Source organism: Saimiri boliviensis, chromosome X, assembly GCF_048565385.1.
Source record: "Saimiri boliviensis isolate mSaiBol1 chromosome X, mSaiBol1.pri, whole genome shotgun sequence".
Taxonomy (NCBI): domain Eukaryota; kingdom Metazoa; phylum Chordata; class Mammalia; order Primates; family Cebidae; genus Saimiri; species Saimiri boliviensis.
This window is the reverse complement of record NC_133470.1, coordinates 27,215,117-27,233,044: the sequence shown is the minus strand read 5'-3', so window position 1 is coordinate 27,233,044 and position 17,928 is coordinate 27,215,117.

Genomic DNA, 17,928 nt, shown 5'->3' with positions numbered 1-17,928 from the left:
TGGATAAGATGAAAGATAAACCTGTAACAACATGGATGTATTCACTCTTTCTGTCTTTTCCCCCTTCCTGAAAAGAAGTGCTTATTTTTGCTTTGCCAAGCATTGAGAGTGTAGGCTGCTCAACCCACCACATATTCTGTGTTCTCTCATTCTGTGTTCTGCCTAGCCTGTTTATTGCCCTTTAGATTTCCAGGTGAGCATTGGACACTAATTTATTATGTCCCCCAAACTGCAGAGAACACACATTAGCTTTTTAAAGTCCTTCTTTGGAGTTCAGTTGAAAGGGAAAATGCCTCCACCACCCCACCTTGTGTGCTCTTAGCACACAAATAGTTTTCTCAAACATTCCTCTCCCTTTTCAACTTCAAATCATTTTATTCAGTTGATGAGGGATTAAGAATCATGTAAACTTTATGATTCTTGCATCGTGATTTCAAACCTCTATTGGCATCTTGTTTTCTTTGTGGCTTTAGAAGAAACTTGCAAGAGACTTTTATTTTTAACATACTGTTACTAATGTGCATTCATTAATGTCCTTTTCCTAAATGGTTGAACCTGTTATTGTTATGTAAGTCCAATGAGGATCTTTTATTGGCATACATGATGGTGACAATCTTTGCCTCAGTTGTATTCAGTTTGATCCTCCCCCTCTTCTCTTTCATTTTTCTGTATAATTTTCTCTTATAAAATAATAAGAAAAAAGTACAAGAAACCTGCGAGAAGACCAGGAGAGACCAGAATCTGTCATCAGCTGCTGGCCTCTGGGGTCTAACAATGCCCTCCAGAGTGCATCTGGTCCTCCCTGCAGCCTCTACTCAATCACCAGGAAAAAAAGGATGCCCACAAGAGCCACAATTAAATATCAGAATTCAGCACATCCCTCTTTCCTTATCACATTTCTAGACTCACTCTGCTGCTTTCACTGGCAACCCAGAGATCTCACTGTTCTTACACTGACGCTTGATTATATAAGGGCACACTTGTTGCCAGATTCATTCATATAAAGAAAGGACAGCCTAAAGCTTACAAAATACTTGAGACTTGGAGCAGAAGTCAATGGCCCTACCTTGTCAGAGATGATCTGACGCTTTACCCACATGCCCAGAAATGGGACAATGTCAGTAGCTGTTCTTTGTCCATCCCTGCTCTTAACTCCTCTCCTTCCCTTGACAAGCACTCCAGTGGATTTAGTTAGCCTCTGAATTTACATTGTGTCCATTTAGTGCTCATGTAACACGAAAAATAGGGAGTTTTGTGTTTAAATTTATGATGCCATGCCATTGAGCATTTTTTTCATGCTACCTAATATTTTGAAATCCATGTTTCGCAGTGTAAACCTATTCCATTTCTCTCGATGGAATAGATTGCATTTTTATACATTCCCCCTCAAGATCTTCAACTTTTTTCTTTCCACAAATCATCCTGCTATGAATATAGCCTTTGGCAGCCTGAACCCAAGATGTTGGCTTAGTGCCTAGCTTTGAAATCGGCCTTAGTCTATACTATGATTGTATGATCATATTCAGAGGAGCATTATCTTGTGCTGTGTATAATGGACTATATTCTTTGCTGAGATCAATGGCAAGGAAAACCAAGCTGGCCCCCTAAGCAGAAAGCTGCTCAGAGGATTCTAAAGTAGGAAACAGCATGTGTAGATCATATACCAGTTAAACTAGTTATTTAAGCACGGTCTACGTGACCTTGCCCCGTGGCTCCCTCGTGGAGAATGTCTTCTAGTTAGGCTGTGATCAGTGGTAAGCAGGCACCAGCTGCCTGCCTAGTTTATTTTGGGTCTGAACACAGAACACCTGTTAATAATACTCACCTGTTCAGAGAGTATAAATACGTGGGTCAGCGACCGCTCAGGGCTCTCAACTCAGAGAGCCTCACTTTTGTGCTCTATCTCTATTTCCTAATTTCTTTGCCGCTACCTGGGTTGGGGGTCTCTACGACAGGCTCAGTAATCTTGGCAAGCTAAAATAATGTTAAAAGCTACCTAAATAACTTTAAAGCATCTTATTTCTCCTTTATACCTTCACTCAAATCCTGCTTTTAAGAAATGGCCGTTTGTACTAGGGCACTCTCCTTCTCTGAAGTCATCTCTTCTCTGTTGCCTGTTTCTAAAAGTCTCTACTCATATCTGTGCTATCATTATCATAACCAAAAATCGGGTGGATGTAGAAATGGAAGAGGGATATGCTGAATTTCTCCATAGCAGCTTTTCCTCTATCTCCCAAGACTGAGTTAGTGTTCTCGGGAATAAATGGCGTTCTCTACCAGTGAACTTTACTACTTTTACCATGCTTTCTTGCCATTCTTAAACGGCTTGAAAAATCAAAATCTAACGCTGACCATTTGCAATACGCGTCAACTCTTGCTGATTTTTAAGTGAACTAGACGCATGCCCACTTGAAATAACCCGTAAGATAATACAGCCTCTTCACCAAGAGCCTGAAGCTCTCCGTTCACTTACCTCTCTAATGCCTGCACCTGCCTCCCATGGCGCTGTCGGGCCTCCTGATTTTCCTCTGAAAATACAGCATAACAATTACTACTTTCCAACATACGCTATAATGTATTGACAAAGTCTAGTTCAGTCTGCCAGCCCTTTGCTTCTGAAAAGTATCTGTCTGCTTCTATTGGGTTCCGATAGATCCCAAGCACCAAGAACAGTGCCTGCCTAAGTGTGTGGCACAAAAACTTGCACCTAGCATACAGGAACGAATAAACGGGAATGAGCACACGAATGATCTGCACAAGTGCTCCCTGGCCTTTCCATGAGTATTTCCCTGGGGCACTTGGACAAAATGCACAGAAAGTTCTTCTCTGGGAATACCAGCCTCTTACCTTCCTCAATCCTCCTCCAGTTTAAACGACTTCCTCAGCTCCTGCAACTGATGGATCTTTTTCTCCCAAAGCCGTTACTCGCTGTAAAATTCTAAGCGTAGTTTGTTTGCAAGCCACCTGCCTTCCATGGGGTTGTGTCTGATCCATGAAAAATATAACCCCTAACGTGCCTTTGGAGGCACAGCGTGCTTTCAGTGCAGCCTCTCCAGGCTCTGCTGCGGGGCAGATAGCTCTAGCCAGTTTTTCAACTTAACTTTTGTGGGCAGGGCAGATGACACCGGCTCCCTCTGTCTCCAGGCTGCAAGTGCTAAGTCTCTTTAGAAAGCCTAGTCTCCTCTTCCACGGAAGAGGCAGCGGGAATGATACCGAGCTCCAACAAGTATCTCCAAACGTAGATCACCTGATCACCTGGCTGCCTCAGCTTCCCCTCTTGTGTATCGTTAAGGTGTCACCAAAAATCTCAGACATCTCCTACACATCTTAAACATTTGTGACATGTTTAGACTAAAAAGTAGTCTGAAGTTCAACTGGGCATTCTTGTTTTCTCTGGCAACATTACATACAGCTGGCATAGTCCTCATGTTGAAATAAGGTCTCATTGCCACGTGTTTTTTTAACCTTAGTTTGTTGGCCTCGGAGGAAGAAAGTCCTATTTGGATACTGCAATAATGCCAAATCCATCTTGCAGGACAACATACCAAACCACGTAGCACTTAACCCAGATTCATATTCCTTGTCCCCTTCTCACGGTATACCCACAGAACCAGATTTTCACTTTTCTTTTCATAAAGATTCAGATTTTGAGCCAAGTTCAAACCTTTAGGAAAAGCCATATTAGAACTTTCTTGGTGAAGGCAGGCATTAATATTGGACTTCAAGATTTTTTTCTTTTTTGCCCAGATAGAGTAGATTCAACCCCTTTTTTTCCTTCAAGTGCCCTGGCCTATAGGTACCTTTTGAACTTTGTGCTTTCTGTGCAACCATCACTACTCCACAGAAAGGAATGAAATTGTAGCTTGTTAAATGAGTCAGCTTCAGGTGATTCCATCCTGGCCACTTCAACGCCTCATTAAACCTCTGAAGAAACAAAGATGAAAAAGTTGTAACACCTGTGAAAAACCAGCACAGACTTGTCAAAATCGAGGAGAACATGGCTTTAATGCTCCTAGTACCAGACTCGAGCACCATGCTGCAACGAGGGACTCCTTTGTGCTTTGTTTCTAAAAGGGAAAACCCACACCGGAAATAATATTTCACCTCCACTATATGCATTATAAACTTTAACTATTTTACCAACAGAGCTATGGGCAAATTAGGATGGCAAAACTTTGAAAATACAACTATTGGCTGGCAGGCAGCAGTCATGAGAAATCTCCAAATGTTTTCTCATCAGGTGATAGATGAAAGCACAGGGAAGGCAGTCCTGGGATTGCAGTAACATACTTTTTATTTTTATTTTTTATTTTTTTTTTTTTGAGATGGAGTCTTATTCTGCCACCAGGCTGGAGTATAGTGGTGCCGTCTTGGCTCACCACAACCTCCACCTCTAGGGTTCGAGCAATTCTACCTCAGTCTCTCGAGTAGCTGGGACTACAGGTGTGTGCCATCACGCCCGGCTAATTTGTTTTTTATTTTTAGTAGAGATGGGGTTTCACTGCGATAGCCAGGATGGTCTCAATCTCCTGACCTCATGATCCACCCACCTCGGCCGCCCAAAGTTCTAGGATTACAGGTGTGAGCCACTGGGCCCAGCCGCAGTAGTATACTTCTTAAAGGTCCCGATACTATCTGTAAAGGTTAGTTTGATTTACATTTCTTTAAAAACAATTTAAAAACATTCTTTTAAATTGTTAGTACCAACAGAAAGGTTCATACATTTGTCAGAATTACTAAATTAGATATTCTTCTTTCCTTTCAAATACTGCTGGTCACCAAGAAGAGGTGAACTGAAGAAACTAGCAGAAGGTGGGGGAGGAAATAAACGGGGAAAAAAACAAATTTGTAATATAAGTGGCCAACCACAGTGGCTCACATCTTAATCCCAGCACTTTGGGAGGCTGAGGCTGGTGCATCACTTGAGGTCAGGAGTTCAAGAACAGCTTGGCTAACAGGGTGAAACCCCATCTCTACTAATAACACAAAATTTAGCCAGGTGTGGTGGCGTGCACCCATAGTCCCAGCTATTTGGGAGGCTGAGGAGGGAGGTTGCAGTGAGCTGAGATTGCACCACTGCACTCGAGCCTGGGTGACAGAGTGAGACTCTGTCTAAAATAAGTGTCTGACTTACCTAAGATAGTCTATATTGTAATACTGTTTTGCTCCTAATACATAGATATAAAAGGCCATGGTGTATTCTAGATTAAAATCTAATGTTTATTGTGCCAAGCACCCTTTTGAGAGATTTTAATGGAGTACATCTTTTAATTTTCACCCTAGCTCTACAAGTTTAATATTGTCTTCCCAGATGAGAAAATCTAGGCTCAGCAATTGGGTATATTTCCCATCAGTAGCATAAGGCATAGCTAGAGTTTGAAAGTAGTCTTGTGTGATAAGAGCCTCTGAGTTCCTCCCATACCACTCTGCAGTCCAATTGAGCTGCAAAAGTTAAATAGGAGTAAGTACATTTGTGACACTTCATAGAATACATCTAATGTACTTCATTTTTAAATCTCGGCACCTAAGACTACTTTTGTTTTTTGACTATGAATAAATGTGGTATTGCCATTGTATAGTTACAAGGTACATATTAGTCAAACCAGAAGTTGGAACCAAAGGTTTTACAGAGAGGGTTTCAGTTTTGTACACATATGAACAATCTTAAGATATAAAATGTTCAATATATAAATATATTTTACAAATTACCTTCATTAAAAAAATACAATCACATGAAATAGTCCAGTTTGAGAACCATAGAACCATATGTTTGGTATTCTCAAACTGGTTTAGCTAAGGACTTTGAAGCCATTTCATGCTTCAGTGCAGAAAGGTAATTAATGTTAGAATTTTGACCTTTAAAAACACACGTAGAGGATTTAATAACATTGATGTAATTACAATGCGTTAAGTGGTTATTCCTTTTCTTATCTCCACAAAGTAATTGTAATAGAGTCTGATGCTACTATTGTCATTGCTGTTTAAATCATAAACAAGGGAATTGCCAATGTGGAAATGTATCCTAATTCAAATTAGGCATAACATGTAGAATATTAAAATACAAGAAACCTTGCTTCCTTTACTTCCTTTGTTTCTGACACAAAATAAAAATGATTACCTTCAATTAGCTAAAAACCTACCCACACATATCTGGTTAAATACTATGAATTATTTATCTGGAAGACTCCCAAGAGACATTTAAACAGCGGATAAATGATAAATCCTTTCCAGTCCACTGGATGACTAATTTAATCTGTGGTCCCATAGCTAACTTGAGAATGATAGTTTTCACTGGCCATACCAAAAACAAAACAAAACAAACCCCAAATGCTACACAATGAAATAAAAATCCTCTGATTTGCAGACAGCTTCATTATCCAGTTTTATAATTACGAGCACAGTATGATTGTGTTTTCATGCACCAGGTGTGAACTGGCTCCCATACAGCCTGCAGACACATCTATGAATTGAATCACTTTTAGGAAGTCAGGCATGTTCTTTCTGCTTCACTATGATTCATCCTACTCCTTATTGTCTTAAAGCTATACTGTTTTACTCATTTGGGTCATCTTCTGGGCTTTTAGGATCATGCAAGTTTATTAGCCTTGATTTACAGGATGAAAGAAAACATATTGGCCATTACATTAAAAAACTTGGGCAGCTAAGATAGACTAATCATATATATGAGTGTGCCAATTATTTCTTGACCCTCTGCCCCATATCTTTTATTATTTGTGATAACAGAGGCACACTCTGTAAACATTTCTGCCTTGCCAGATAGCATAATACTTCAACTAAGGAAAGAGCTTGAGGGAAACTGAAAGGCAATAACAGGAAGGCACTTTCTCTTCAGGTGTTTGTCCTCTTTTCTTATAAAGCAGCACTTGAGCCTACTAGCCCTCACGAATCAGCTCTAGCCAGCCATACTCTTACATCATATTCTCCCTACTTACTGGTCCACCAGCTATGATCTATGCCCTCTGGCAAGTGTCTTTGCTCCTGGAGGCTGCCTGCTCCTGCTGTCTTTAAAGAGATCTAAACCTCAATCTTGAGGGGATCCTCTAATAAGTTATTGTTCTTACATTGTCAACTCTCCTCAGTCTAGACATTATAGCTGTTTGTTTTACAACCTGCTATCTCTGGACCCCTTAGAGGTTTTTTTACCTTTTAGTACTTAAGTATGTTTATTGGTGATTAATTCTTTATGTTCATCTTCTCTATTCAAATTACTAGTGTTATTTCTGTGTTCTAACTAAATCCTGACTGATACAATGAGCAATTATAGGGAAGTTGATTCTAGACAAGATGTATCAAAATGTCTTATGAACGAAGCTAACAAAGGCATATTAGCCCATTTTTAATGCTGCTGATAAAGACATACCTGAGATGGGGGCGATTTACAAAATAAAGATGTTTAATTGGACTTACATTTCCACATGGCTGGGAGGCCACACAATCATGATGGATGGGAAGGAGGAACAAGTCACATCTTACATAGATGGCAGCAAGCAAAGTAAGGAAGACGGAAAAGCAGAAACCCCTGATAAAACCATCAGACCTCATGAGACCTATTCACTACTATGAGAACAATATGGGGGGAACCACCCCATGATTCAATTATCTCCCCCCAGGTCCCTCCCACAACACGTGAGAAATATAGGTGTAAAATTTAAGACGAAATTTGGTTGAGGACACAGAGCTAAACCACATCAGAAGTATTCTAGGAAATAGAAATTGAAGCAGGATCTATAATATGCCAGGTTGCACTTCTATGTACATAAATTAAGTTCTATTTTTTAATCTTATTTAATATCAGTAAGCTTTAATGAATACTAAAAGCAATGGCTGAATTTCTTACTAGGAAGAAGCTGAAAACGGGGCTATTTTTAGCTTAAGATATCTCAAATTATATTGAATAATGATTTGAATTAAAATCAGTCACCAGGAATACACACACAGGTGCATAGAAAATCATGGAGCCTTTTTCTTATTCATCAATTAATTCACATGTCAACAAAAGGCCAGCAAGTTACAATTGGGTAGATTGGGTGTCCTTTGTCCTCAAAATATTTTTTCCTTTTGTATACGGATAAGGGTTTGTAGATCAATATCATTTTGATTTCAGCATGCAATTACATTCACTTTGAGTTCCTTCCAGTTATGTACAAAGCTTCCTGTTCTGAAGCCACTGTGTATTTGTTTTTCTGCTCTGATTTCATTGCATCCTGACGGCAAGTTAAATTATGAAAAATGTTAGTCTTTAATTCCATCAAGATGTTGATGTCGGAGAAAGTTAAAGTTACAAACTAGATGCTACTAGGAACTTGAGTCATGCTGTACCGGAAGGACCCCCATAAACTTTTTTTTTTTTTGATGCAAATTAAAGATGCAAGTACGGCAGCCTGGTAAACTCATCTGCTGATAGTATGCATGAAGGCGTAAACTAGAAAATTTAATAGGACTATAAATATAAACAAATTTTAACAAGTGAAAAAACTGCATTCTATATTAGTCATTTATACCAGGTATTAACCCCCTCAACATTGTAGGGATTGTGCAAGTTCAGGATAGGGCTTTGAAGTCAGCAAGTAATTAATGTAAGTAACTAATGGAAGTAAGTAATGAAAATAAGGATTGAATTGAAATCCTTTGTACAATGTCCCTACAATATACAAAATACAGTGCCATCAAGAAGCTTAAGATCTGATGGGTGCACAAATGGTTCACTCTGAAATGTTCCACATATTAATGCTTTACACCAAAACAATAATCCTCAGCTATTAAATTTTGACTTTGGTTTGGCTAGAAATAAATTGTTTTTCCTTTTAAATTTCTTATTCTTTATTTCCCCCCAGTAGTGAACCTCCAATTTTTACCAGCTTCTTACTATAGCCAGGGGAAAAGGTGAAGCAGGAGGTTGAATAAATCTGAAAAAACTGTTGAAATTATGATTTGTTTGAAAATACTTGGATAATTGTTTTATACCAGTTTTGTTTTGATGCACCTTGTTAACCATTTACTGGCAAATCTGTGAAAGACACAAACCTTACTTAGTACCAGATTATTTAGATTGAGTATTTTGACCATGGTGTGTTGATAGCCTTTTCACTATTGGCTCCTTTTAATATACGGCGTTTATTTAACAAACACCTCCTTAGCATGCATCAGTATACCCAAGGCTAGACGATTTACCCCAATCTGAAAGGGCAAAATTCTGGGAGAGGGCTTTCATTGGTTAACATCTCTCCCTCCAAATATAGATGTGCAAAGGTGAAATTTGTTTCTCTCCTGCTGGCACCCTGCACCCACCGTCTCACTTTATTGTGAGGATATTTTCATTTAACAATTTGAAATATAAATTGGAGGATTTTCAGTGGTGTTTTAGGGATTTTTAGAATGTCTCTTCTCCAAACCTGGAAATGTACAAGTCTCCAAGTCAGATAGTCAGAAAAAATTCTGCCTCATCTTTGGGATTTAGAAACCCATTTATAAAAAAACAAGTCAAGACACACAACATTTGCAACCACATGACACTTGCTGCAGTTGTCTTCATTTTAATATTTTGAAAGGTCTACCACTTTTCTAAACAATAACTTTCTTTTGAATCTTTTATCATAATAGGGGCGTTGTCTTCCCAAAACTCCATTTAATAGGTAAAAAAATTTGCATACTTTTTCTAGGCCATCTCAAATAAGCTTTTCTCTAGGAAACTATTTTATCTGTCAAACCAAGGTAATGTTTCTTCTCCTCCACAATACTTAAGTTTGGTTTTTTAAAGTTTTATAACATTGCAGAGTACTATGAGTGGAAAAATACTGTCCTCTATAATTTTTGTTTGTTCACTAATATATCAGGAGGATATAAATATCATATTGCTTTATTGTAATTAATAAAAGGAAGAGGACAGGGAGGGTAACTTTGATTATATGTCTTCAAAGATAAATACAATTCATCTTTTGAATTACTCTGACAATGAGACCAAAGCTAACTTTTTCACTGGAAAATCATGAAAGTTGAAAAAACATCAGATTTACAACCTGCCTCCATGCTTATGTTTGGAGCACCTGTCTGAGGAATCCTTCCGTCCTTAGCATGTGGAGTGTTTGGATGGAGCGTAAAGTAAGGTATCATTCCCCATTACTCTTCAACACAATCTGCCATCTGTTCCTTTTCAGAATAGTGGCAGCTGCCAGGCACCCCAGTGAAACTGCTTTACAAGTCTCCTCAGAGGGCCACGGATAGGCAGAAGCTGAAAACAGTCAGAGGTGGGCAATCTTTGCTTCCTTTAAACAGGGACAGCAGCCTCACCTGCTCAAGCCTGAAATCTCTCTGGGGTTAAGGCTTCCTCAGATGTCCTCCTTCCAGTCCAAGGAGACACTTTGGGCAATGTGGGCAGTTTTCTTCCATTCCAGGAGGCCCTTTGGTAATTCCCCTTGGCTCCAAGTCAGAGCCCAGAGACCCAAGAGAAGATCTTCACCTGCTAGGTCTGCCTTTTAATTTTTTTTTGAAAATTTGCATTTTAATATTCAAGGTAAAATAAAGTCTAAAAGAAATAAGCTATAAAATAGAAAACTCTTGGTGTGTGGTTATACTATGGACAGAAGATGCCTTTTTTTAAAAAAGCCCAAGCATGCAACATGCCCTGATCCAAGGACTGCATAGAAACCCACCTCTCCTTCCTACCCCTTCTCTGTGACCCAGTGGCCATAGGGATGTCAGCCATTGGCATTTTACTTTCAAGTAAGTCTCCAGACCCTGTATAGTGCCTCCTTCCTGAGGGTTCCAAGAGTTGGGTCACACCTGTCCTCAGAACTGCCATCTAGTATGGTCTCAGAGGCTTTGGAGTGAGGGGATGTTAGTAATTCTGTGTTCATTGTAGCTCTATTCATGCTAGCCAAGATGTAGAAACAACCTAAATGTTCATCAACAGATGAATGGATAAAGAAAATGCATATACACACAAAGGAATATTATTCAACCTTAAAAAAGAAGGAAATGCTGTAATATGGGACAACATGGATGAACCTTAAAGATGTCAGGCTAATGAAATGAAATAGACACAAAGACAAATAGTGCATGATTCCACTTTGAGAGTACAAATCGGTCATCTCTGTGGCCAGTTCCAATGGCTTCCCTTCAAGTTCAATTGGCCTTAGCAGGGAACTGATCACTCAACAGCCCCTCATACAATTACCAGAGAAAATTCCCAGAATCCTGACCCAGCAGGAGCAGATTTACCAAAGGGTCTTGCCGGTTGACTATCTTTGCTTTTTAACCTGGGACTTGGGTGCTTCTGAATTCCAGAGGTGCCTGCCCTGACTCGTTTCAACATCCATTTGTACTTCCCTGAACAAAGAGCACAATGCCCTTAAGGATCTTGTGATAAGATTTAATGATGTGCTTTTAAGACAAGATATCTCAATTTTGAGTTCTGACAACATGATCTCTAGTCACATTTGTCCAGTCTAGTCCATCCCCTCTTCCACCCATCAGGCCTTTTTAGCAGAAACTCAAACTGACAGATCTGAGTACGGAGAGCAGGCAGGAACTGTGGGCTTGAGGAACAATGAAGCACCTCACTCCTGCTTTCTGCATTTCGTCAAGATCTTCAATCATAGAAAGCCAATCCCAGGTCTGTTTACTTCACTTTCTTTTCTCCAAGGATGGAGATTTACATAAAGCAAGAGTTGAACTAATGAGGAACAGAAGGAAATTCTTAGCCTGTTACAATGTTGAGGAAGAGGGTTGGGGGAATTAACTAAATGGCAATTTACAAAAATGTTTTCTGTGCAAAAAAATTTATGGTTGGAGCAAAACTGTATGGTTTGGCCAGCCAGCATCAATTTCCTCTTAAAAGCACTCAACAATTTTTGAAGGAATTACCTCTTCTACATTGAATACAGTCTGGTGAGCTGTGAACAAAGGCTCTGCCTCATTCAACGAATGGGTGAGCACCTGACCCAGTTTGAACCAGTGACAATCTCAGGCAGAGGAGTAAAGACAAACAATGATGGAAATTTTTACTCCTTTGGGGTGGAAGATGAAAAGGAGGGGGATGTTCTGACTGCCCCAACTGCTAATTCCTGTTTTCCAGCCTGGAAGACAGTCTTTTCTTTTTTTTTTCTTTATTGTACTTTAGGTTCTGGGGTACATGTGCAGATCATGCAGGATTGTTGCATAGGTACACACATGGCAATGTGGTTTGCTGTCTCCATCACCCCGTCACCTACATCTGGCATTTCTCCCCATTGTATCCCTCCCGACCTCCCCACCCCCACGGTGTCCCTCCCTTGCCCCCCCTACCACAGACACTAGTATGTGGAAGACAGTCTTGAGTCTGGCCCATTTCAAAACCCTAGCCTGTATTAGCTCCTGCTAGTTTTCCACATAAATTCTGCTTAACCTCAGCAAAATGAGATTATTTCTGTTGCTTAAAACTAAAGAATCTTCATTATGTAATTACATAACTCAGAAAAATAAGCCATAAAGTGAATATTGATATCTCAAGTATATTAGATCCTTGTTACCTGGTCCATGCTTCACTCGATAATATAACAAGATTAGGCACCAAATACATCAACATTAAATACATAAAAGTATCTGCATGTATTTGTTCACAGAAAACAAACACTGCAATTGAAACTGTTTTGGACATTTCAAAGAGAGCTGACAAGCAGTGTCTTAGAAAGGTTCTAAACTGCAAGCATCAACAAACTGAATGATGAAAACATGAACACTCCCCTCTTTCAGATAAGATTGCTTGAAATAACAAACACTAGGGTAATCAGGAATATAGTCAACCATCCACACTCTGATGGAAAGCCAGAACAACTTGTTCTCATTTAAATTGATACTATTGGAGAATTTGCAGCACTGTGAAAATACAACTTCTTTGAAATGTTTGGAGATTAGAAAAAATGTAAACTAACAATCTTGGAACAGATTTACTTATTGTATTTTATCCTGAAGATATTTGAATGCCAGTGTGCTTTCCAATACATGGTCCAAGGGCTTTGAAGTTTCTTCAAGAAAGGCAAGGGGCAAAAAAAAAAAAAAATCCATGTTAAAAATATGGTGGCATCACAACAGAAGCCCATAAAATGAAAATTGACTATGTTTCCCTTAAAAATTTCTGAGGGGGAAAACACCTCCACTGACGATCATCATAGTGTTTCCTGTTGTCACTGTAATGAGTCCAACACTAGTTTGTCTTCCAGTATTGGAACATATTACTCTTTATTAGATGTGCACAATATTAAACAACTTGCTTATGTTTAACAGAAAAGAAAGCTGTACTATAACCACACTTATTGAGGCAAGATTGCCCCAACGGTCAGTCGGGCAGAGCTACTAGAAACAGACTCTTAGAAGATTCAGAGTTTCATGCTAACTCCCAGGCTTATGATAGCTGAAGTCTTCTATACATTGAAATTATTGATTCCCTCTCTGTTTTGGCAAGCCAACTTCTCAGAAGTTGAACATATGGTTGATATGACTCCACTGTAGACTAGTGAATAATTTGGGGGGCAAATCTCAACTTAAGCCTATTTCAGTCATGCTTTCCTTTAGCTTATAACTCCATCTTGGGGTTTACCCTATTGACTAGAGAAAGTTATACATTGACTGCCATCCAGTTAGTTGATTAAACAATAAAACTTACCAGTGCTGGCATCATGAAAGGCTCGTAAGGAGCTTTATCAAATTTAATCCTGAAAGCAATCGTGAAAGGTGGGCATTATTATCTTCATTTTACAGACTTTTACAAAAAGGAAGATTCAGAGAAGTTATGTGACATGTTTTAGGTAACATAGCTAGTAAAAGACAGATCTGACATAAACCTACACTCCAAAACTTGTGTTCTTTATTCTTTACCACATTACCTATTTAAAAAGAATTTTCAATAATTTCATTTTAGAGCTAGGAGTCTATTCAGTCTGTAAACCAGGCGTCCCCAAACTACGGCCCGGGGGCCACATGCGGCCCCCTGAGGCCATTTATCCGGCCCCCTGCCGCACTTCAGGAAGGGGCACCTCTTTAATTGGTGGTCAGTGAGAGGAGCACAGTATGTGGCGGCCCTCCAATGGTGTGAGGGACAGTGAACTGGCCCCCTGTGTAAAAGTTTGGGGACGCCTGCTGTAAACTGTAATAAACAGTAGAATAGGCTTTAGACCCAGATAGCTTGAGCTTCATTCCTACTTCATCGTCTTACTCAGGAGTAACCCTGGGAAAGTTAGGTAATCTTACCTCTGTGATTCAGTGTCCTCATCTGCAAAACGGGGATAATAATGGATCCCACTTCATAGAGATATTATAAGGATTAAATGTGTAGAAGCACAGAAAGCTTTGAAACCATGTTTGACACACAAGTGTTCCATTGCACCGTAAATATTAGCTATTAATATCTATTATGTGATTGATGGTGATGTGATTCCCCTTGACAGTTTTGATTAAGTCAAGGACTCTGGGGACACTGGTTTCAAAACTACATGGTATTGCTTTCTTGATCTCTCATTGATCAGTTAGCATTAATTATGTGGGTTCTGTGAGTGTCTAATATCAAATTAGGTAGATGCAGGATAAAAAGCAGTGGAAGATAATTATCCTGTCCATAAGGAATTTCCAGCTGGAGTCAAGTCTTAAATGAAAAGGGCACAGCTAAATGGCAGAAGCTAAAGGGCTGATTGGAAGTCCATCAGGAAGCCTTGTACCATGGAAATGATTTGGCAGTTTCACAAGGGCCCAGCCTCTGACCCTCTTTATTGTAGGCCCAGAAATACAAACTCCCAAGTGCATCTTCTTTTCATCTATCTCTAACACCTTAATTGAAAACTTAGTGTCTTCAACCGGCAATATACACATATTTTCTCTGATAGTTTCTATGCTTCAGGAATTGGGGGAAAGCTCTGTTGGGTGGTTCTGTCTCAGGATCTCCTATGGTTGCAATTGGTTAGTAGCTAAAGCAGGAACAGTGGGTGGCATCTGGAGTAGCCGGAGACATTTCTCTCTACCTGTAGTCTCAGGCCTTCTTCATATGGTCTCTCCATCCTGGTGGCCTCAGGGTAGCCAGACTTATTACTGGGTGCTCAGGGACCCAAAAGTTATTGACCCAGGAGAAATAGGCAGAAGCCTTTTAATAGCCACCAGAATCACTTTCACTGCCATTCTTTGTCAAAGCAATGACAAAATCTTGCCCAGTTTCAACTGGAAGACACACACACCCACCTTTCTATAAGAAGAAAGGCAAATAATCTGCACTGTTTTGAATCGCCACGATGCCAAAGAACTGGTTGTATCCAGGAGGGATCTAAAGCTCACAGACCTATCATGTAAAATTGGAAAGCTAATTTGTAATGAGAAATAAGACTGTCAAGCAGATCACATACTGAAGCCAGCTTGACATACCAATTTTTACCCAGTGGACATGGTATACTATATACCAAAATCAGAATGCCAATTGCTGAATATAAAATTAGGCAATAAGAATAAAAATGTTTGAAATGTTTAATGTTACTGGAAATTCATCTCACTGTTGGGAAGATCATATTGACATGACTGGGCTTTTGTTTTCCTATGCGATGCTGCATCGATGGTGCTTGCATTAGCTTTTGTTCTTCCTTTACCTAAAACTTTTGTTGCCAGTCATACTTCCTCCAAAGTGAAAATTTTGAAAATTGTTAATATGATACCCACCATGTATTGCTGTCCTGGGAAAAGTATCTGTTTAACATGCCATTCCAAATCTTTGTACCTAGAGGATAATCTTACCTACGTAACACATATGAATCTCAACTTGAAATTTAGCTGTTCAAGAAATATTCAGTTGTTTATTTAAATCAAATCAAACTGTACTCAAAGTGCTAAACCTACAGGGTCAGTGAAATATTCAACCGTCATCATTCTTCAGACATCCCCTCTTCCAGTGTTGGCCAAAAATCCTGAGTTTAATGGTGACCTTTGAGTTGCTCAGGGTCCTAATGCCACTCTCTACTGCTTCTTTGCCATGCTTAAAACCTAGGAATCTTTGGCAAGCCTGGACATTATGTAGCTCAAATGCAGATTCCCCTGAGCTCTTTCCAAATCTCTGGAAAATTGCTGCCAAATGATGTGCTGATCTTGGTAGTCTCCAGGATCGACCATGCTTTAGCATCCTGGTTGTTTCCTTCATAGTCTCGGGCCCTGCAAGATCTGTGTGTGTGTGGGTTGTTTTTGTTTGTTTTGTTTTGTTTTCCCCCAATTCTGCTGTGGGTCATCCAGCCCCATCTCTTCAATACACTGAAACACTTCGAAATACATACAAAATAATGAGAACCAATGGCTTCAGGTAGGCTTGGTAAAATCCCCGAGACCATAAAGTAAAGGAGAAATTCTTAGTCAAGGTCTACTTGTCAACTCCCTCCTGATTACATGAGACTCTGCATTCTCTCTGTTAAACATGTCAACTGACTCCCAGCATAGATTGAACAATGCCTCCCTAGAATGTCCTACTTTTCTTAGCTCAGACTAGTTGAGTTATATGTTTACCAAGTATCTACTGTGTTAAATAACAATTTTAAGCGTATTTTTGTTATTGTAATTTTACTTTCAGTAAATATTGACCATATAAAATGAGTATAAATATAAACTTATTTACAGTAAAATTAAATATTTGTAAATGCCCAAGGTGAGTTGCACAAATATAAATCGCTGCTAAATTAGATGTGAACAAGGGAATTGTAAAAATTGGCAAAAGTAATAAAAATATAAAAATTCCACTTCAGTTGCTCTCTAAATATCTGCAATTTCTCATTTCTTTTTGTAAAGACTAGCATGATGGATGTATGTTTTTGCAAAAAAGAAAGTGACAGGATATTCAATCAGACCTGGACAGGGAATTTTTTCCCAGATAGAGATTCAGTCTAATCAAGAAATATCTTGTACCCCAGCAGGATTTCATAATTGCTACAAATCGGTGACTGCTAGGAGTTTTTCGTTTATTCTAAATGAAAGTTCTTATAATATTTATTCTGTCCCTAATTTATCATTGCATAACTAATGTATGTCTGGATCATATGGAGAAGAGTGTATGTCACTCAGAGATCCTGGATGTTCGTTGGATGAAGTGACTAAAATAGACTTTCAGTTGCTTGAGGAGGGAAGTCAATGTATTCCATATGAGGGAAGAAAAGTGAATATATAGTGACAGAAGAACAAATTTCAAACAAAGAGACTCTATCTGTTTAAAAACTAGGGCCTTCTTCTGGACACAAATAGGATATATCACTGAGTACAACCTCTTACCTTGTAGTTGGGTGCTCTATTGGACATACAATGGAGTTCTAGACAATGAGATATGAACAAAAGTGATATGCTCTATTTTCAAGCTGATACATACAGACCATATACTTGATATCCTCCATGATTTTCCCCTTCCTGCTGGCTTGATGCAGATAAGCACTGGTGTCTTGGAAGCCACTTGTATAAGAGGGATTGTAATCAGTCCTGGATATAGATACATGCAACATGAGAATGCTTAGAAGTTTGGGATTAACTTCCATATGTAGTAGGTAGGAATCTCACTCTTCAAGCTCAGATATTCAAGAAATACTCACTTTTTGTCTCACTTGAATAAAATTAAGCCTGAATTGAAACCCAAGCTTCATCTCACCAAGCTGATGGGAAATGCAGCTTCAGCTTTTGTTAAGGCTTGTTCAGAGTCTCAAGACAGGCGGTTTTACTGTTTATAAGACATGTTTGTGACTCACTGTGTGTGTCTGGGAGCCCCTATCCAGATTCCATGAGCTCATTACAAGCCATCCCTTTGAAGGTGGTCATCTCCATGGAGGATGGCCTCTGAACTATGTATAGATCCTTACTCTCACCAGGACCCTCAACCTGTGGTCCTTTTCCAACCTCAACCCCAAATTTTAATCTTTCCTTTTCTTCCCTTCT